This window comes from Pleurodeles waltl, chromosome 5 (assembly GCF_031143425.1).
Source record: "Pleurodeles waltl isolate 20211129_DDA chromosome 5, aPleWal1.hap1.20221129, whole genome shotgun sequence".
NCBI classification, from domain to species: Eukaryota; Metazoa; Chordata; class Amphibia; order Caudata; family Salamandridae; genus Pleurodeles; species Pleurodeles waltl.
In genome coordinates, this window is record NC_090444.1 from 1,292,569,285 (window position 1) to 1,292,590,180 (window position 20,896).

The 20,896-nt window shown below is 42.6% G+C and overlaps 1 protein-coding gene across 2 annotated transcripts in view; it reads right to left on the minus strand.

The window, feature by feature from the left end:
* GPR63 (G protein-coupled receptor 63) overlaps nucleotides 1-20,668 on the minus strand; it is a 286,168-nt gene extending 265,500 nt beyond the window's left edge. Inside the window, exon 1 of one of the 2 annotated variants that reach the window (XR_011203829.1) lies at nucleotides 20,357-20,652. The gene's annotated coding sequence lies outside the window, so the exon portion shown is untranslated. Of the gene's footprint in view, nucleotides 1-20,356 lie in introns of both variants that reach the window. The other variant, XM_069235529.1, reaches the window with a different exon arrangement.
* Nucleotides 20,669-20,896: the final 228 nt, after the last annotated feature.

Below are 20,896 nucleotides of genomic sequence, written 5' to 3' on the forward strand. Positions count from 1 at the left end.
GGAAATGAGTAAATCTTCTGAACCTAACTTCACTCTTAAGGTAAATGCACAAAAAGAAATTCAAAAGTCTTAACAAGTATATCAGAAAATACAAGGATGTTGGTGGATATGGTAAAGAGTGTCATGCGATGTATTTGCTGTTCTTTTTGGTCGGGACTTCCCTCAAACTCCCTTTCTGTGGTTTCTTCTTCTACCTGAGCAAACTCTTTGGCTCTCCCCTCATCATCAGACCCCAGAGGACTGGGACCACTTTCCTCATTCCCACTAGTTGTGTCACTGTCCAGAACCTCTACAAACCTCCCTGTCACTCAAGTGTGTACATCGGAACCAGTGAGAGTGCATGTTCTCTGTGCCACTGGGGTTTGATGGGCTGAACGCAATGGACGGGGTGGTCGAACTTCAGGGAGCTCTAGCACTGGATAGGGTGGTGCTCGGATTGCCTGTGCCTGCTGGCCTGTTAGGCAGTGATGCCTGGACCTAAGAGCTTGTTGTTCAGTAAGGGACCTTTTGTGTCCCTCAACCAATGGATTGGTAAAACCTAATGCAGGGATTGCAGGCATTAGGGAGACCAACTCCATTTCTGTGTATGGCGGGGGAGATCCCAACACCTTGCTTGATGTTGGATAGGTCTTCAAACCTCCTCAAACATGGCCCATAGCTGTAATAGCGCTTCCATCCTGTCCTTTTGTCTTACATATTTGATCCGTATGTGTGTACTCATGTGTATGGTTATGTTAGTGTCAAAAGTTCCCTCCTTTGGCCAGGGAAACATGAGTGCCTTAGTGTGCGAGTGTGCAGTTCGTGGCAAACTTGTTACGTTTTTTAGCCTGTGTGTGGAACCTGGTTTGCATGTGTTTTAGTGGCAACTCCATGGTAAGTTGGACAGTTTTTAGGGGACAGGCACACCACTAGCTTTTCTGGTTCTAGGGAACCTTAAGTTCTACTCTGGTCATCTGGAACTATATGCATGGGGGTTGCTAGTTCTAATTACTTTACTATGATCTCAGCGTTATTTACAGATGCATAAACATGAACATTTCACATACACATATAGCAATGCATAAGAAGGGTCACAACCTAGCAGAAAGTGCAATTGTTAATTCAAACATCATGAAATTTAGCATCAAATGGCAAATTTTACTTTGCTCTTAAATAGTGATTGTGAGAAATAGCAGCACCTTCATATAGCACTGAGTCGTCGACAAAATACAATAATCAAGACAAAATACAGATGTATTAATTTACCAGCACCACAACATCAAAGATAAATGCATTTTCAACTATAATAAAGAAAAAACTGACAGAGAAAAAATATTGACTTTGTCAAAAATACGTTAACTCGCTCCTGGCACATACTATCCTGTGACCAGGGGAAGCTCTGCATTGTCAGCCTCACTTAGTCCCGTGTACAGTCTGTCAATATCGGCCCCGGGACAAGGATAATAATTTATGCAGAGAAAAGGAATAACTCGACAACCACCATCATTTGGTGTTACTGTGTGTGCTGTGTTCTGATTGGCTAAGTGTTCCTAAGCTCATGGGACTGATTTGAGTTTCCTGTTTGCACATTTGTCTGTCGGCTGCATGCCACCCCACCTGTGACCTGTCAATCAGTAACCTCAGGCCAAGGTCTCACATATTTTTGAGTCTGGGTTGATGGAGGTCATGACTGGTGAATTCAATAATAGTAATGCGACATCAACTTTTTCAAAATCGATGGAACCACCCACATATTCCATCCCCAACCAAACTTATGACTTGAAAAAATCCTGCCAGTTGCCATATACTCCACAGCCATGCCATCTGTGATTCAAAAAAATTTGCAGACCCGATTTGCGTTGGAGACATATAAGTAATACTAGCATACACAAGATGCTCAGAACAAAGAAGGCAACCTAGGTAGGATTTAGAAGAATGGTGCAAACAAAGGAGGGAGAGAGAAAGAGAGAGCTCACACCCTGGAAGCACAACGAGAAAGTAGAGTTGCATGCCCTTCACCTGAGGAGAGCGGGGTAGGCACAGAGCACCGTTCGGGGAAAAGTCTTAGGCAGGATTAGAAGAGAGGCTTTTGGCTGGGATCCGAGCCTCACCAAATCATCAACGTAGGAGAAGGGCAGGAAATAAGAGACCAGGGTAACATGGTGCAAACTCAATTTAGACACAGGAGAACCAAAATGGCACCGAACGGTTAGGACAAACAAAGTGACTGGCCATTTTGTCAACATGCTAGCCCACTGGACCGAGGGAAGAAACCAGTACGATCGATCCTTGTCGGAGGAGGGATCCATCAAACCAGAAGACCTGGACATTGAGGAAGACTGCATCTAGCATGGAGGGGGAGATCCAAAGTGGAACTTCTCCTACATGTACCATTATCTAAGAAGATTGGAACACTATGTTGGGGAGAAACTAGTGGAACTACCCAAAGCCAAAATATACCCCTCTGCAGCAGAAGGGTATGTTGGGGACCATTTATGTGCCATGGGCTCAGATGAATAAAGAAGGGCTAAGTGCCAAATTGCCACCACTGTTGGGTGATGGGGTGTGGGGGTGTTGGGGGAAATGGATCTCGTTTTGAGAAGAACACTGCAGGAATAAACCTAGTGATAAGCAATGTCAAAAGTCTACTAAGTAGTCTTATCAGAGAGTCGAGTAACACAGTCAACGCCTGAACTCACAGCTCAGCAATCACGCTGGAACACACCAAGCATGACAGGCAACATTCAATTCGTACAGGCACCAAATATGGACAGCCCTGAGGGGAATGTTCCCTGACTGCCCAGATGTAGGAGGGTTATTGGCAGAAACTATGAAACCTGGGGAGACCTTAACCTATTTTCTGGCTAGGATGAGGGAACGATGGGGACACGAATTAAAGCAGCTATGGACTGAAACAGATCCCCAGGTGGTATTCTTTTACAATGTCCTCAAAAAGGGGCTGCCCACTGAAATACCAAATGGATTGGACAGCGTAGTGGGGCTAGACACCAAACTCTGGTGGGAGATACAAGTTCACATATTACGCTATCACAAAAAAAAAAAAAAAAAAAAAAAAAGAAGGACAGGGAAAGACAGGAGCAAGCCCAGAGGGACACCGCTAAGTTGGTCCAACATATATTGAAAAGATCGCCCTCAAGGAGGCAGTGTTAGTTGCAAGTATTCAAATGGCATCAATTCTGATGGAAGCTTCACCGAAAACCCCAGAGAGTTTCAACCTAGCTACAACAGTGGAACACAGAGGAGTTGTCAGCAGCCAGACCTTAGAGAATGTTACTATTGCCACAGAATGGGTCACATGGCTGACAGAGGCCGGCTAAAGGCATATCACGAACCGAAGTTGATGAGCCTTGGTTTGCTGGATGGAAATTTGGCAGGGCCTGGCCAAGCCCAGGGAAACCCTAATGCATCTTGCACTCAGCCGCATGGAAGTCAGTCCACCACTGCACCACCGCAACCGGGGTCAGATAGATGGACAAACATGTGGCAACAGCAACCACAAACAGGGAAACACCATAAAGTCAGACGCCACATGAAGTCAAGAACTTCATGTGCCAATCAGAACACAGCAACACGCAGCTATCACACGCCCATAATGTGGGACATCTGGACATGGTAACCACTGGCCCTCAATGTGTCCACGCAAAATTGAGCTTTGTTAAAGAAAACTTGGACAAGTAATTTAAAGAAAATTGAACTAAATGCCCCCAAAATATCATTCTTAAAAAGAAAAGGCCCAACATTAGGATCAGATTTCCTGATGATATGAACATAATTGTGCTCATTATGGCACAAAGAAACCCCAATTAAACATTAAATGTTACAACTGATCCAAAGTAGTTCCCACACTAGTAATACTTATAATTGTGGAAAACGTGCATTTAGAATCATGTGGGATTTTATGAAGTTCCAGGACAGGTTAGATCCTTCCAAAGCAGGTTCAAAGTGGGCTTAAGTCTCAAATACATCTTATATTGCACTACTGACCCTCTGTTAAATATAGGGTTACCTTTAAGGCCCTTTCTGTGAAGCATAAAATCCCTCTATGGAGGGCTTACAGTCTTTCTTTATTGGAGGCATCAGGCTTTAATAACATGGCTGCTTGCTTCTATCAGCGACACATAGTTGTTTCATGTGACTTGTACTACTGTCACATTATTGCTTTATTCCTTAGTGCATAACAGCTATTTTAGTTGACTCCAGAGAAGAACTCACTGCCTCTTCAGCGGAGGCATCAACTTGCAGGTTTTGTTTTCGGCTAGCTTTAAAAGGATTGCTTTTCACTTGTAAATCTCTTGCAAGTACTGGCTAATTGCCTTACTCCTATGAAACCTGTGGGCCCTTTAACACTTATTTAAGCACTGTACGACAACACACTCTTTCAACAGTATTTATACGAGGTGGTCAAAGTTTCTTCAGTGAAAAATATATGTATTTCTTTCTAGCCAACCTCAATCATAATTCATTTGCTGATTTATGAGGTAATTTATATACTGATATTTGTAAACTATGTTTTTCTCTAGATATAATGGGATAATTACTCCCTTCTTTAAGTAAACACTTTCTGGGCTAAATAATGTTGCTCATTCAGCTTGTGTATTACTTTTCTGTTGCAAACAATGTGCACGCTATTTGAAGCTCCAAAAGTTGGTATTTACCAAGCACTATTCTTCAACTCCAGCCTGACCCACTTTCTATGCTTACTTTCTGGCCATAGAGGGAAAGGTCAAACAAGAATATACAAACTGCAGATTACCACATTCATACTCCAAATCATTTTAGGAAATAAAACGAGAACAAGGGATCTGGGTGTGGTACGCGGAATTGCTTGCTTTGTAAACTATTTGAACATGAGAGATATGTAACTGTCTAGCTTCAGCAAGAGAGATGTGCCTATGTACCATACGCTTCATATGACATCTGCTGTTTTTACTGGACTGAAGATGATCTCAACAGATTTCTGTCTTGGCATATCAATGCATTTGTCTACTATGGTAACAAGTCATAAATTTAAAAGCTCTCTGCCATCACGTGTGTCTGTCACAAAGATATAGTGCATGTCACCCATTCACTGATGTCACTGTAAACAAAAGCTGGCCTTTAAAAGTGTTTGATACACTAGTAGATTAACAGTATTTAAACATGTCATTTACTTTGTTGGAAACAACAACAAAGTGCCTTGTTGGCTTAAAAGCAGTAAAAGAAGTAACATTAAGTGGAATTGTTCAACTAAGTAAAAGTGTGTTTTGTGTGTAGAGTAAAACTATATACAGTTAAACCATGCAAATGGTAGCGTGGCAGTGGGACTAACAGATATTTAACTATATATGCTCAGCACCACGTGTATGGCCTACTTTTCATCTAACCAATGAATGCAGCAGTCCGTAGTATCTGTTTGGTCCGTTTAACCCAATTGCTCTAACTCACGTGATAAAGGTAATTTGCTAAATGAAAGCCCAGGAGAAAGTCGCTTCGAGAGCTGGCTTAATATTGTCTCGTTTCTTTAAGTGTAGGGACAGGCTGTACCAGAGCTTCAACTAGGAAATTTAACTACCAAGGGTAAACCTTATGAAGTAACAATTGTAATTCTTGCAAAAGAGTCTCTGTTATAGCAGAAGTAATGATGGTTCACTTGAGGTATGTTGTATTATTTGGTCTCAAAAACCACAGGAGTAACCCAGCTGAGGTGTGGAACGTTTAAATACAACACTGTCCAATTAGGTATCATTTAGAAACATGATTTGTATTTTAGAAAGACTTGAGGCAATAAACTTACTAGGTGTTGCTAAAAAACTAAGCATGGTTCTAAATGATTTCTAACCAGACAGTGTTTTATTATTATTATTTTTTAACGAGATATTTAGTCTTAACAGTTTCTAATCCAGCATTGAGGTTTTTTCAATATGAATTAAATGAAATTGGGGGTTCTTTATTGCTGCTTCTTTAACTGGCAGGTTCGGACTGGGAAGAAAAATAGGCCTAGGAACCAAAATTAACTGGGCTCCCATAAGTGAATTAGATAACTAAACAAGCATTTGCAATACAATGGGTCTCACGTTTGCTTGAGCTAGAGCAGTGGTTCCCAACCTTTTGATTTCTGTGGACCCCCAATTTAACATTAATGGAACCCAGGGACCCCCACTGAATCATCATTGGAATCCAGGGAACCCTGCCCGAGTCACTACTGGAGACTGGAGTCCTAATTTGTCAATCTTTTTTTAATTTTCTAAGCAGTTGCAGACCCCCAGGGGTCCCTGGACCACAGGTTGGGAACTACTGAGCTACAGCAATTAGCATTGTAAACTCCTAACAGGACATTTCTTGCCACATAAATTGAAAATAATACAGTCTCACGTAACCAACTGGACTTTTCTTGCCATATAAACTGACATGTAAAAGTTTCAAATAAGCGAGCTGACAGCCACCATCAGTGCAAAGCAGACACACAAAGGGAAATAAAAGTTCACTCGTAGTGAAATCTATCGGCATAAGTGCAAATATCCATGTAAACGGCATAAGTGCAAATATCCATGTAAACGGCAAAAGTGCAACTAACTATGTAACAGGGTCGATGTCATGCAAATCGCTTGACTTCTGCCCAGCAAGATCGCGCTACGAAAAAAAGAGAAAGTAGTCCAGAATCCGGACTAAAAATGTGGCGCTTTATGTGTTTTCCGTACCTGGTCGCTGTGCTCGAGGAGGGCTAAACACCGGAAAAGGCATGACTTTCACTAATGGAAGCAAGCAGATTTTAAAAGGCAAGCCCACGAGCCAATGAAAGACTCACGTGCCATGGGCGTGGTTTGAAGCCGAAAGAGAGATTACAACACGGGACAGAGCACTTAGTGCGCACCCCTAAAAATGGGTCCCTGTTTGCAAATTGTGGCAGTTTTGAAATTGTAAAGAGTCGGTGTATAAGTATTTTGCAAGATATGGAAGACTGTATGTATCTGCGCTCGGTGAGGGAAATGTTTGTTTTAATATCAGGAAAATCAACAGTAAAAAACAGAAACTAAAATACATGCTCACAAATAGCCAAAAAAGTAGCCCACACACTGACCATCAGCACAGCTGTTAAGGGACTGCCCGATTGCCCTGCAGACCAATCCGACACTAGGAACAGGTGTCTGTGTAAGTGCTCTTGTACAGACATTTCTGGTGTGAGCCAGTACTGAGATACCAGTAAGATCATCAATACCATGCTAATGCTGCTAAGATACAGTGAGGCATTCTGGATCAGGTAGCCAGAGAAACAGAAGTCAGGAGTAGGACCAGAGCCCAAAGCCACACATTTTACAGGTAACCCTGATAGAACGCTTTGCACAGAGAGCCCTGGTAACTACCATTTTGAGAGTGGCACAGAACCTCTCTCTTGGGCTTATCTTTAGAGAGATTCATGGCTCCTTGAACCCTTACATGAATTTCAGGTTATCAGTCCTATTTCCTTGGTGGAGTAGCTGCGGATGAAAGGGGACCCACAAATAAACAGTATTTCAAGTGAACGACCACCATCTCAACTACTGACCTGGTAACGGAGTGATTCTTGTTTGCCTGGAACACTATTAGCTATTGATCAGGTGTGTCTAAAAGAACTGCGCTGGATGAGTGAGAGAAATTTTAGAAAAGGAGCTCAGTGTGACACTGAGCTGCACATTCATCTACTAGGAAGTATAGTCGATGTTCAAAGTAAAGTAGTTGTAATGACTAATCTGGTGAATGAAGCTTATTTCTAAGTACAGTCATGTCTTACGTTCAAAATCAAAACGAGTCTTTAAGTAGTCACGTGGTAATAATATCTGCCACTTCGTGTAGGTGCATCTAGGAGGAGGTAAAGGAGAGATGCAAATACAGTTTGGTGTGGTCTAGGGTCTGTGAACAACTGTTTAGGCAGCACACTGAAGACCTCAAGGTGGGCAATAATATATTTGCCCTCTTACATGAATGTATTTTATATGGGTCAACAGAAGTAAAGAAAAATTCAGCCAGGCAAAATGGAGTTACTAGCTATGTAATGTAACAGAAAAGTGAAAGCTAGTGCTATGTAATTTAAGAGCTTAAATTTACCATCCCAGACTTGTAAACACAAACCTTAATGTAGGTGTGCCCAAGGGATGTGTGTCAACTACACCTCTCCCACACTGCTGAAAGTGAAATTCCCTCCATGCCAGTAATATTACAGCTCCATACCAAAGATCCGTTAAGGGTCCTGTTCATAGTCACTGTGTGTAAAGCGCAAAGTAAAGTGCCTACATGGGTGTGCAAAACATAAATGAGGTACCTGCTGCACACAATCAGCATATTTAAAAACTGTTGCGAAAAAAACTAAATTCTTCACTGTAACCCAAATTGTCACTAGGACTGCCACAAGTAAACAGAGCTACCAAAGTTACTGATATGTTCCATTAACATAGGTCTTTTAAATAATGGGATATGCAGTGTTTCTGGGAAACGTTAACACTCTTGGATTTTCTGACCTACAAAAGAACGGATGTGTGCTACTACTGCAGCTTCAAAACTAGGCCCAACTAACACGGACCAGAAATGGGAATAGCTGCCATGCACGAAGGAGCACCCAAGAAATGGTCATCTCGGCCTGCTACTTCAACTACACATACCCATGCCAAGTACTGGATTGCAGCACCTACGCAGTGGAAAGCTACCCGCCGGAAGTAATGTGATAATGAACTGCAATGTGCTTCAGTGACTGAACTAAAATACCTGGGTAACACAGGCTGCCCAGCAGATGGGTACATACATCTCTGTTGTGCATCTTTCTTGAATTTGTATTGTAACCATGCATTTTCACAGACATTAGCATTGATAATGTGACTTTCTAGTTGAAGAATATTTCGAGTGATGTTCATAAAAAGCACACAAAAAACAGGTGCAAGATCCTTCCAGTCTTTCAACGAGAGGCGTTTAATGTCTGTGAAAGAGGCAGCTAAAGTTTGGAGAATCGAGATATCAACATAATGCCTGGTCAGGTATCATTCATTAGCCAACATAAACAAGCACTGGCAACGCCAATTAGTCAGGCCTTGGTAATCAAACATCTTAATTTTATTTTACTTTTTTTTTTTGTAAACCAATACAATGTGCAAAAAAAACTGAAAATATATATAACAGAGGGGTGGCCCCAGGCGAGCTATACCTGGCAATGAAGTGTACTCTTTCTTAGGCACTTGTGCACATGATTAGGCAAAACGCTCCCATTCACAGTTCAAGACACAACACCACACCACATTTAATGCCTTGAAACCACCCCCAGGTTGAAACATCGGTTGCAATTGCTATATTGCTTTGTACCATACATCTTTTGTTGATCTAAAAAATCTAAAAGAAAAACAGAAAGAGAAAAATACTGAGATCAAAATGTCACTGACATCATAGGGTGACCAGTCTGTGGCACACAAGGTGCTGCTGGACCTCACTTCTCAGTCTCCTATAAAATCTGAACGTATGGCCAATGGGAGTAAGCAACATCGGTGACCACCGACAAATCAGACACACTCTAATGGAGAACACACTGCCCGGTGCTCAACCAGTCCAACGGGTCTGGCGCCAACAGTCCCTTGTGGCAGTCACCTCTCAGTTAAGAAACGATGCCATGTAACAGTGGCGTAGCCAAGGTGGCATGGTCCCCAATGCCTGAATTCTCCCAGTCCCAAGCTCTGGTACAAAACAAAAATCTATCAGTGGGTTGCAGTGGGCCCCGCAAAACCCTAATCCCCAGTATATTTTAATCTGCTGCAATCTTCACAGCTTCCTTTAAAAATCGGCATGTAAAGTTGATAATGTGCTGAAGTAACTCAAGTTGTGCACAAAGGCAGAAGCCTTACCAAGGAGATTTAAGCAGCTGGTCTCAGTCCTTCCAGAGGTTTACAAAAAGAAGGGTGGGACGCAAGGATCAGTCCTCGGGCATCTGCTGCATTAGGAGGGGTTGAGATTCCATGCACGTGGCAGTATCACTCGCACCAAATGGAAGCGGCACCAAGAATTACCTTTATTTAAAAAAAAAAAAAAAAAAAAAAAAAAAAAAGGATGTGCAACCTTCGTCACTCCAGCCACATTCTGCTAATTTGATGAATGCATACTCCTCTTACTAGGTGCAAAAACAACTTTCTTGCAAACGCACCCCCTCATGGATGTGAATCGATTTGAAAAATAAAACACTCAAACGTTTAATGTTAGGGGGAAAAAAAGTGTTTAAAGCTGTGCAACAACGTACAACACTTGTAAATATAAAGAGACTCGCACTGAATACAGTTCCTGTGAAGAGATCTATTGTGTGCTTAAGAAGCGTAACATAGGTGCCAAGAATCCATACAAAACGTTCAAGGAATTTGAGAAACGATGGGACGCTCGGCACAAACGTAAACTGAGCCATTTTCGAGCGCTTTTGCGTTTCTACGAGGAAATATAGAGATATACAGCAGAAATATTACACTGCGCACTCCCCAACTCCAGTCCTGGGAGACACGACGCCCTTAACTAAGGATGGAAAGGTGACTTCAGATTTATACATTTGAACCAGTTCAATTTCTGGGGAGAGAAATGGTCGGGACACTGACTCTGAAGTCACGCGCACCGTTGCCGAGCACTCTGCTCCAACTGTGAAAGCCTGAAGTGCTCTGGCTGTTGCACCGGCAACCGATTCAGAGTACAAGACCAAACTAATGGCCACAGACCACCCAAGAAACGAGCCACAACATCTAATAATGATTGTGAGAGCTCAAGTCCGACTAGAAATACGCACGGTTGTGGTAAATTAATTGTTGAGTCACAATTCCAAAATCCAAGCGTGGCAAGAGCTGGCAGGACACCTGCTACTTAAGCCTCATGATGGCTTCGCGGCCTATGCCCAGGCAGGAAGCCGCGCCATATGCAAGTTCTGTAACATTTCCCCTTTGTGGAGAAACTGATGGGTATGATTAATATATCATAGCTACTGGTGCTTACCAGAAATAATTTGGTTTATTATTTCCAATTCTTATGGACACAGCTCACCGGAAACAGTTTGATGCATTTTTTTTGTGGTCAAAGTAGTTTATTTGTTTCAGTAGAACAACATGCAATCCGATATCATTGCTATACAGATAAATTGTGGGTATTCAATACAATAACAACAAATACGATAAATCAGTTTCATAAGGATAATGCAATCCATCATACACTCGAGGCTGCGTTGTTACTAAAAAAATAAAAAAATAAAAATAAAAAAATGCTATACTACTCATGTATGCAAGAACAATAATATTCAAATGATAGCTGTGGAACCATTGTGGAGCTTGGCCCATTCGTAAGTTCAGCCCTAAAGGGTATCTATCTGTGCTCAAAAAAGTGGGTTTAAAGGTGGTACAACTTATACATTGATGGCAGTAGAGAGAGCAGAGTGGAGTTATGTATATGGTACTGAAGTATCACCTTGATGTCAGGAAGAACAAACAGAAAAGAACTGGGGATGTGAAGATGGAGAATAGCGAGGAGTGAGTGAGATATCCGGAGTACAGGAGTGACTTATTGTTCAGACACAGGAGTGTGGCAAGGGATGTGTTGTCCTCCTGCTATTATTAATTCCTATATATATATATATACACACACACATATATACAGAGAGAGAGAAAGAGAGAAAGAAAGAGAAAGAGAAAGAAAGAGAGAGAGTGTAAGAGTGTAAAAGAGAGAGATAGAGAGAGAGAACTGCAGTTTCGACTGAAGGGTATGTACCCTTCTAAGGTATGAAACTCGCGCCCACCAAGTGCGATATGAGAGGTTAAATGATTTCCATTCAGAGAGGATGACTTTTACCGCAATGGTCAGAAGAAGGTCTAATAAAGCCATATCGTTGGCATTAGGAGTCAGGGTGGACAAAGAGGGCCAGGTACCGGCAGCAACCACAGCAATACTTAGTGATATGGGTATCTCAAATATCTCAGCTAGTTTGTTCTGTATACAGCGCCAGTATGTGTCCAGGAGTTGGCACTCAAAGACCATGAGTTGGTGAGATCCAGTCTATTGGTAGCAGTTCGAACATTTATCATTTTCTTGCAGGCTCAGGTTATGTAGCCTAGACGGGATCCATTGTAAAAGATTCATGGTAAAGAATTTAGATTGTTAGAGAGAGGGGGCCATTATGTTACATATCAAGAGGTTGCCAATTTTTCACCAGATGTCTCCAGTGATGTCACCAAATGCATCTTCAGTGAAATACTTAGTCAATTTTGTGTGCAATACCGAAGTTTGCGTTGAGTATGGGTCAGATAGAAATGTATAAATCTTTGAGGCAATATGTCCTGAGTATTGCCATATGGCAAGTCGGGACAGTAAAGATGGGTGTTTGGCAAGAATAAGCTTTGGCAGTTTCACTTTGATCTTTACAAAGCTGCAAAAATCTAGGTTGGAGAGGTTTATGGTTAGGCTGAAACCAAAAAGGAGAGTGGATCATTATTATTATCATACCCTTGATCAGCCTAATGCCTTTGAGGGCCCATGAGTTACAACCTGAGTATTGACTTCTGCCTTAATTTTAGGATTATGCCATAATGACTCCCATCTTGAATTAAGGATAGGCTCTGGCGGACTTCTGCCAGTATTTTAGGTGCATTTGCAGTGTCTGCGAATATTTGCTGCAAAGGAGGTGGAAAAAAATGTTGACATTGTGATGAAAGAGCACGGACTAAACGGAGAGCTTATGTCCTGTTCTATCTCCAACAATTTAGGGGTATTAGGTGTTTCTGGGAGAAGCAATATAGCACCTTGGCCTGCCAAAAAGGCTGATTGATAGAGCTTCCAATTTGGAAGCTTACAGCCACTGCAAAGGAATAATTTCCTAAAAGATTTGTAGGAGATTCTTGTTCTTTTGTCGCTCCAAATGAAATTTCAATGTTGTTTTATCAATTTACTGGAAGAATAGGGGGGGGGGCATATTTTACTGGTAACATGCAAGACACAAAATAAACTATTGGAATGACCATCATCTTCAGGGTTTGAAGTCTACTCCACCATGAAGTGAACTTGTGTGACCAAAATGACAGTCTGATTCATTGTACCGTGGTGTTTCGGTTAGATCACTATAGGACCAAATACTGAGATACTTAAAACATTTGAGCTGACATTTAAGTCCTGAGTCTCCTAGGTGTGAGGGAAAGCACAGAGGATTTAGGGGAAAGACCTCCGTTTTGTCCTTATTTAAAGTGTATCCAGAAACCTCTGAAAACCAACTAATAATATTGGTAATACTCAGAATGGCATTTCCTAGGTCCTCTGAGAAGATAAGAATTTCATCCACGTAAGTTGTGATGTTATAGGTTTTAGGTCCAAACTGGAGACCCTTAATTCCAAGTTCTGCATTGAGAAGTTTAAGTAGAGGATCAATAGATAGGAAAAAAAAGGCAAGCGGGAGAGAGGGTTTCCCCATCTTGTACCTTGGTGTAGATGAAAGTAGGAGGAGGTGGAGCCACTAATCATAATATTTGCTTTGAGTTTTGCATATAGAGCCATCACCAATTAATAAAGGAGTTACCAAGATTATGGGACTCAAGGACAGTGTAGAGAAAAGGCCAGGATACTTTATCGAATGCCTTTTCGGTGTCAAGTGCAATCACAGTTGTAGGAAATGAGGAGAGGCGGGAATTTGCTATTATATGACTGAATGTACAAATATGGTCTCTGGCAAGACAACCTTTAACAAAACCCGTTTGGGAATTATGAATACGTTTGGGTATGCAGTTTTCTAGTATGCTGGCTAATATTATGGCAAAACATTTTGCTTCCACATTTAGAAGTGAAATTGGACGGAAGTTTTTAGGATCTGAATGATCCTTTCCCTCTTTAGGAATAATCACTATTGTGGCTTTAGTCGCTGTACCAGAAATCTCACCACGGAGTACCATTTGAGCTTGAAACATGTTTTGTTACAGTCTGCAGATTATGCAGTAGCAAATGTGGCAATCCATAATTATGTGAAAAAAAGCAGACGTTTATTGACTCTTTGGTATTTTTACCTCATTGTATGCTGATATCCAAAATTCCAGTGGCCCTATGTATAATAAATCATTTTACTAAAGGAGTACGCCTCTAAATACAGCCTGTAAAAAGTACACTAAAAATATGCACTTCCAACGAATTACTTAAAAAATACTAAACAGTCAGTTATCTCATTTTAGTGTATCTATGCATCACTTTTGTACTGTGCTTACCAATGGGGCTAACGGGACTTTTGGAAACGTTTATATAGAATCTAAGTAAGAACCATTGCAATGTATCTGCCAAAACGTAGGATAACACCAGCAATATATTGTCCTTTATATCAGACCTTCACTCGCAAAAATAATAAGTGAACATATAAAGCGCCTAGTGTAATGTGCACAACGTTTTGAAGTATCAAAGTTGCCCTGGGCCTAAGCCACCAGTTAAGTAACGTTGCACTGATTCATGTATGCTGCTGTGTGGACACTAACACAGGAGAAGTTCTTCATGGACAAAAGACAAGGGTGCGTGGTCGATCAGTAACTTTAGCTTACTGGGATATACAGCACACTTCTCTGGAAAACCCTGTGAACACTTTCGACGGTGGCTCCATGCAGAAGAAATGGGATCATTTATCATCAAATACTCACAAAGGCTCATTAATCGTGCTCATCCTTGGTGCACACAAGACATGAACTTGCAAAAATCCATAGGCTAAGGCGATAATGTACAGAACATGGACAAGGAAAACACTTCCTCAATGGGGACAAGCGTTAAGGGCCTTCACCTCTCTTTTCCACAGTTGTGCTGGAGCCTGGTGCACAAAAACATCTGCAGCACTGAAATAAACGATGAGACAAAATGCCCGCCATACGCATGGCCACTGGCATTGTGCATTTATGTGGTCCTGGTGTTTGCCGCATGAGTGTAGATTGGCCTCATAATCCATCATCTGCTGCATAATTTGTAGATTTTAGCAAGAAAAAATGTTTTTTGCTAGCTCAAACGAATGAAAAGTTACTGAAACGCAGCACGCCTGTTGATGCTCAATGGAAAATAATTTGGTCCTCATCCAACACATAATTCCAGTGGCACTAAACAAACAATACAAACATATCCCTTTCATCTGTAATATTCAAGGAGGAGAGGCTTTGTAATAGATCGGGCTTTAAAGATTAACTAAGAAAACCTGCAATTAGGAACCTTACTGAGCTTCATCCCACAACAGGACTAATGAAAAGCGGCCTGAAATTAAACGAGTAAAGTTTTAATGTGGCACTCCTTTAGCGATTTCACAGGAGCTAAAGATCTATCTCTTTTTATGCCCAAGTACACAAAAGGGAAATATTTAAGTGTGCGGCCTGTAGAGCCCAATAAATCTTTCAAAATATAAATTCTCCATTCCGTAGACAAGCACGAATGCCAGCCTCAAAATGATGCCACCCCTCTTCCTCCCAATAAACACTCGCCTACATGCAGGGCCACTGAGATGATGTGGCAGGGAGGACTAAATTATGCAGCAGGGTTGGCCAAGTTATGCAGCAAGAAAAGCCAAATTATGTGGCGTAATGCTGCACATTTTGTGATAGTATGACCTCCTTACTTTGCCTTTTTCCTCAGGTCGTCACTGTCTGAGCAAAGGTTTCATGTCATTATTATCAGTTTATCACCAAAATACACAATGGGCAACAGAAAGGGGACCAGTCGCCTTTTGAAAATGACCTTCTATGCCCAGCAACACGTCTCTGTGTTTTCAGCAACCTGTGATCCGTTTGAGCTAGAAACGTTTATTTTCTTAAAATCTGCAGATTATGAGGCACATGCATCAATTCCATAATTATGCACAAAGGGGCGTCGCCACAAATCTGATTGATTCCAGTGGCCTTGCCTCACTGTAAAAAGGAAATACTGTATTGTTCCTGCATTTATATAAAGAATAAACTACCCCCGCCATAAATTATAAGGCTATTACAAGGCACCAAGGAATTCCACACCATATAGAGGAACAAGGCCAAAGTCTGAGTTGATTTATAAGGTTATGAAACTCTAAGGTAACTTGCAATACTCTTATCATGTATGCCAGTGGGTACTTTATCCCATATAATACATGGTCACACAAACACCTTTCCTACAAACCACTTAAAACATTGGTGTACAGCTATTTCATATGAAAGAGCAAGCATGTTTGCAAACATGTAGACTACAAAAAAAAAACACTAGTGCAAAATTAAACACATCAAAAACCTGTTAGATTTTTGTTCCAAACAGACATTAGTAACAGTCCAATACAAGTCAATAAAAAAATCTGCCATAGCTCGTAATGTCTATAAAGATACAGAAAAAAACAGATTTTCTCTATCTAAGGGGTGCAAAATCTCTCTGCTTGGCATTGTAAGCTATTAAAGTAGAGCCGAAAAAAAGCAACTTTCTGTTTTGGTTGGTTTAAACAGCTGCCCCAGTTATTCTGGCATCAGGCATTCCGACGTCAGAACTCGACTTTATAAGCGTCACGTCTCCGATTATAAAGAAGTTACTGGCTGACGTTTATACAGGAGTAACAGAATTCCATCTATTATCCCGACGAGGCATTGACTTGTCCTAGCATTGTTACTACTGATTTCCGCATCCTGACCAATCGACCACACAACTTGCACATGCTATCCAGCCAAGGTGGGAGATTCTGTTCTTTGTACTTCGCTTATTTCCGGTTGACATCAGATAAACGCCGCCGACAAGGCCTAACATTTACATCAGCCACTTGTTTAGAGACCGAATGGCAGAGACCCTCGATGAACAAACAAGATGCTCGAGCAGAAAGTGAATGTTGAATTTAATAAAAGGCATGGACAGAGTTACATTAAATGAAAGCTATTTAGCCATATAGCATGTTTTGTGTTTTTGACATAACAATATTGTTAGGGTCACAAACGAAATCTCCGACAACATCTGGCTTCCAAATATTCATCCATTATATATGTTGAGTCAGTCTTATTGTAGACTGACTGTGGGTAACCAGTGCAGTAAAATGAAACAACTCTGAATCTGTATTGTCGGCTAAATTCCGTCGAAGACCGCGCGACCTTTCCAAGTACGATGTGTGAAATGCACTTTTAGCAAATCAGTGTCCGAGAGTGAACCCATGCATGTCGAGAAGCAGGGCTGATGGGAATGCCACCGATACTGATTTAAGGTGTGAATGTACAATCAAATCTAATCGCTTCCGTTCTACCAGGGCACAGGCTACACGGTAACCATGGCAACTGGGGAGACGTATGTTGGTACTTCGCTGAGGAGTGATAACGCGGCATCTCGAGCAGGTTCTGCACCTAGCAACGAAGCCGCGCCAGCTGAGTTTTAATGGCAATGTACCTCTTTCTCCCATGTTGAGGCTCTTCCAGCCGGTCATGAAACTGCCCTGCCAACAATACACACGCCACCTTTTCTAACCTTACGCGGTGCACGCGCTGCACGGCATTCAGAGCAATGTGGAAGCAGACAAACGGTGCACTGCGGTCACGTGTCTGTGGCTTTGAAGCACCACAAAGCTGCAGGCCCTACCTGCAGCGCTGTTGTACAGTATGACTCACCCTGCACTAGAACGGGGGCTGTTCACTTTACTTTAATGAACCTGCGCGCATCAGAATGATTCTGGGGATGGTTGCGTGCAATGGCCAATTACCCGCTGTCAGCTGTTGGAGCAGAGAAAACGAAGCTTTCATTGCATAAATAAACATGTAAATCTGGGACAAGCCAGGAGAAGGACATGTATTACTAAAGGTAGCCATTCCTTCAGCGATGGCTGTCCACAGGAAATCACCGACTGCCACTAAAGAAATTGAGCAAAGAGGAGTCACAGAGAAGCGGGCTCGTCTTTTTAAGAATGTTTGCCATCACAAAACTTCACCACAGTGCCCCATGCACCGCCAAATGTTTAATAATTGTATCTCGACTCGTTATGTACTTACACCATCTCTGGAGTATACGCGAGTAACTGCCATACTATAATGCCCATTGCCGCACGGATGACATCTTCCACGAGGCAACAACAGTGCATGCCTGGGCTCTAACTTCACAACTTTTATTTCAAATATTAAACTACATGTCCCAGATTGCAATTGTTCATGGCTAAAAAAGCCGACCTGGCAAAAGAAGTCAATCACAGCAGGAAAGGCAATTGATGGCGCAGGCTGTTCAAGTGCAAATAAACGAGTCAAGTGAAAATAAATTGCCGTTGTGCGGCATTCAAGGTCCCCAGGCTGAGCATTACAACAGTTCTTGCAAGAAAAAAACCTACAGAATTGATTCCTATGATATGGGGCAGAGACTCAAACAGCAATGAGAACTGAAATATATCACCGAAAAAAGCCTAAACAGGTCCGCGCACAGTCACGGTGAGGAAAAAAGTCTGCAATTTAAAGTCTTATTAAAGAAGTACATAACAGCAAGTAAAACAACTACCGACAGCACTTGTTTATTAAAAAAGTGAGCTTTGTCTGAAGATGACCGACATGAACTATTCTCTAAAATTACCCCTTACCTAAAACGAGTCTGGAGTTATTTGCCCACTCAGCTATTACATTCAATATATTAGTTTACTCAGAATCTACGATAGGGTCACACCAACAAAGACATATTGTTTCAGTTCGGGACAGTGAAACAGAAACCTCAGACAAGCCAAGTCTTGAAGAGCAGTACTACTAAAGTACGTTACAGATTTAAAAATACACATTCTAGAGGAATTAGCAGGCTGGGCAATTACGCCTCTGATACACACGCATGCTTTGACCACCTTGCAAAAGATGTGCGTAGCTGAAGCGGTTTCCTCACTCGCCTGACAAATATGGTTCTGTGGTGTAGCACTGGGGCACCTGCAGTGGCGTAACGAAACTTGAGCCCCTGTACACTCCCCCCCACCCCACCGCACACTGCAGTGAACCTCTCTACCCTCCCCCCCCCCTCCCTTCGAACTCAGGAGCTCTCAGACCTGGGTACTGTCCTTTTGGGGGGGGGGGGGGGCTTTGTTACGCCACTGGGCACCTGCACGCGTGTTGCACCAGACTGGGGCAGGTAAAGCTCAATTAGCTGTTTGCCTTGGTTTACTGTGCCACATCTCCCTGCCGCTGCATTACTGACTTCTAAAGTGGCTGCAGTATTATGTTGGCTAATACCTGAAATGGTTTCAGTAATTGGGTGGATATTTAGGGAGGACCCACACAAAGTGTACTGAAAATCGAAACTACGGGCCCTCAAACATATTTTGCCATTTAACCAAATTGTGACTGTTCGCCGGAGTCTTTTTTCCCCATTATCAGCAGGGTGTAGGTATGACCCAGCCAGCATCCTTCATTCTCACACCGCGCAAATCTCACCGTAAGAATTGTTGTAAAAACAGTAGCCCGGGTATAAGCCAGGCCACCAGAAAGAGCTCAGTGGCCCAGATACGACATAAAAGCATGCGCTATAGAGATATTAAAAATGTGGGGCGTGAAAAGTATTACTGTTCTGAATGCATGGCTGCACAATATTACCACACACACTCCTTCGCATTGCTCAGGATTTAAGCTGTTTACTTGCCACAAAAGAAAGCCATTAATTATAAGCCCTTTCCCTGATTTAACAAATACTAGGGAAATTACTGGGATCTTTTGGGATTGTGTAATGTGAACACCTATGGAGAAGGGCAGTTGTATTACTGCCGTTTACAGAGGCTGCTAGTATTAGGATATTGTGTGTGCTGACGGTAACTCACACCACTCTTCTCAAGCGCGTGCTTTACAAACCGCACTGTCCCCAGCTGGCGAAAGATCCGAAATCAAAGCTCAGTTTCCACTGCACACAGCAGAGTCTAGTATCACTGGATTGCTTGCCATTTCAAACATGGTAAGCACAGCAGCGTACGAAGCCAGTATGCAGGCAATATTGAGGAAACTCCTCTTTCACAATAAGGATTTATCAAAATACGATTCTCCAAAATAATAGTGAATTAAAACAACACTGAATACCAGCAACCCAGAGTTGACTTCACTTGCGGAAAAGAGCTGCGCGGACGGCTGCTCTGCAGCTCAATGAGTACAGATGTGAAAACCCACGGAGCTTATACATGACACGGTTTTAAGGACTATTTCGTGCCTCTGGACAATCCTGTAACATTGTAACGCGTTGTCCTCGCATTTAAGGCATCCAGTAACAATGTTGCTGGACAGTGGATTTTTATTGCCTCGCTCAATACATTCACACTGGTCCAATAGGTTATTAAAATTGCTTTCGTGCACCCATCCTCGCCGCTGCGGCGCATCTTCCACCTCACCCACAGTAGGAGACGCAGATTTAACTCGAAGCACCAACACAAGGTACCCTGCCCACCCACCAAGAAAGGCATGCACGCCGGGCTCACCTCGGCCACTCCTCTGCTCGGCTCTCGCCCGCATTCCTGCTCCGGGGCAGGAGGAGGGAGAGCTGCCGCACGAGCTCATGCTGGATGTAGGGGCATGCTGGTCCGCTCACCCAGGAGCAGGCTAAAGCCTGCCGGAGAAAGCAGCCCGAGCCCTTCTCCTTCGCGCACAGCTCACACACTCCTCCAGGATCGGTTCACATGCCGCTGCGGGCGGAGACACAAGCTTAGCAGCATCTGCAGTGCCCCTGCGCGCTCACCAGCCCTGCCTTGGCTGCCACTCTTAGCACAGGAGTCCGACGGCCATGATGGTTTGGGGCGCGTACCTCCAAGGCGACACTAGTTGCCATGATGGGAAAGGTAGCAGGCTACGTTCTAAGGGCGGTAGCCATGATGCGTTGGGCTAATGTGAATGCATCAAAAATTAAGGCTTAGGGCGTCCTCCGATAGTAATAAAAACATACCGCAGTGAACAGATGAGTTCGACCTCAATCCTTCCATAAAAGTTTGAGCGATAATTTTTCTGTACGAGTTTTAATTTGA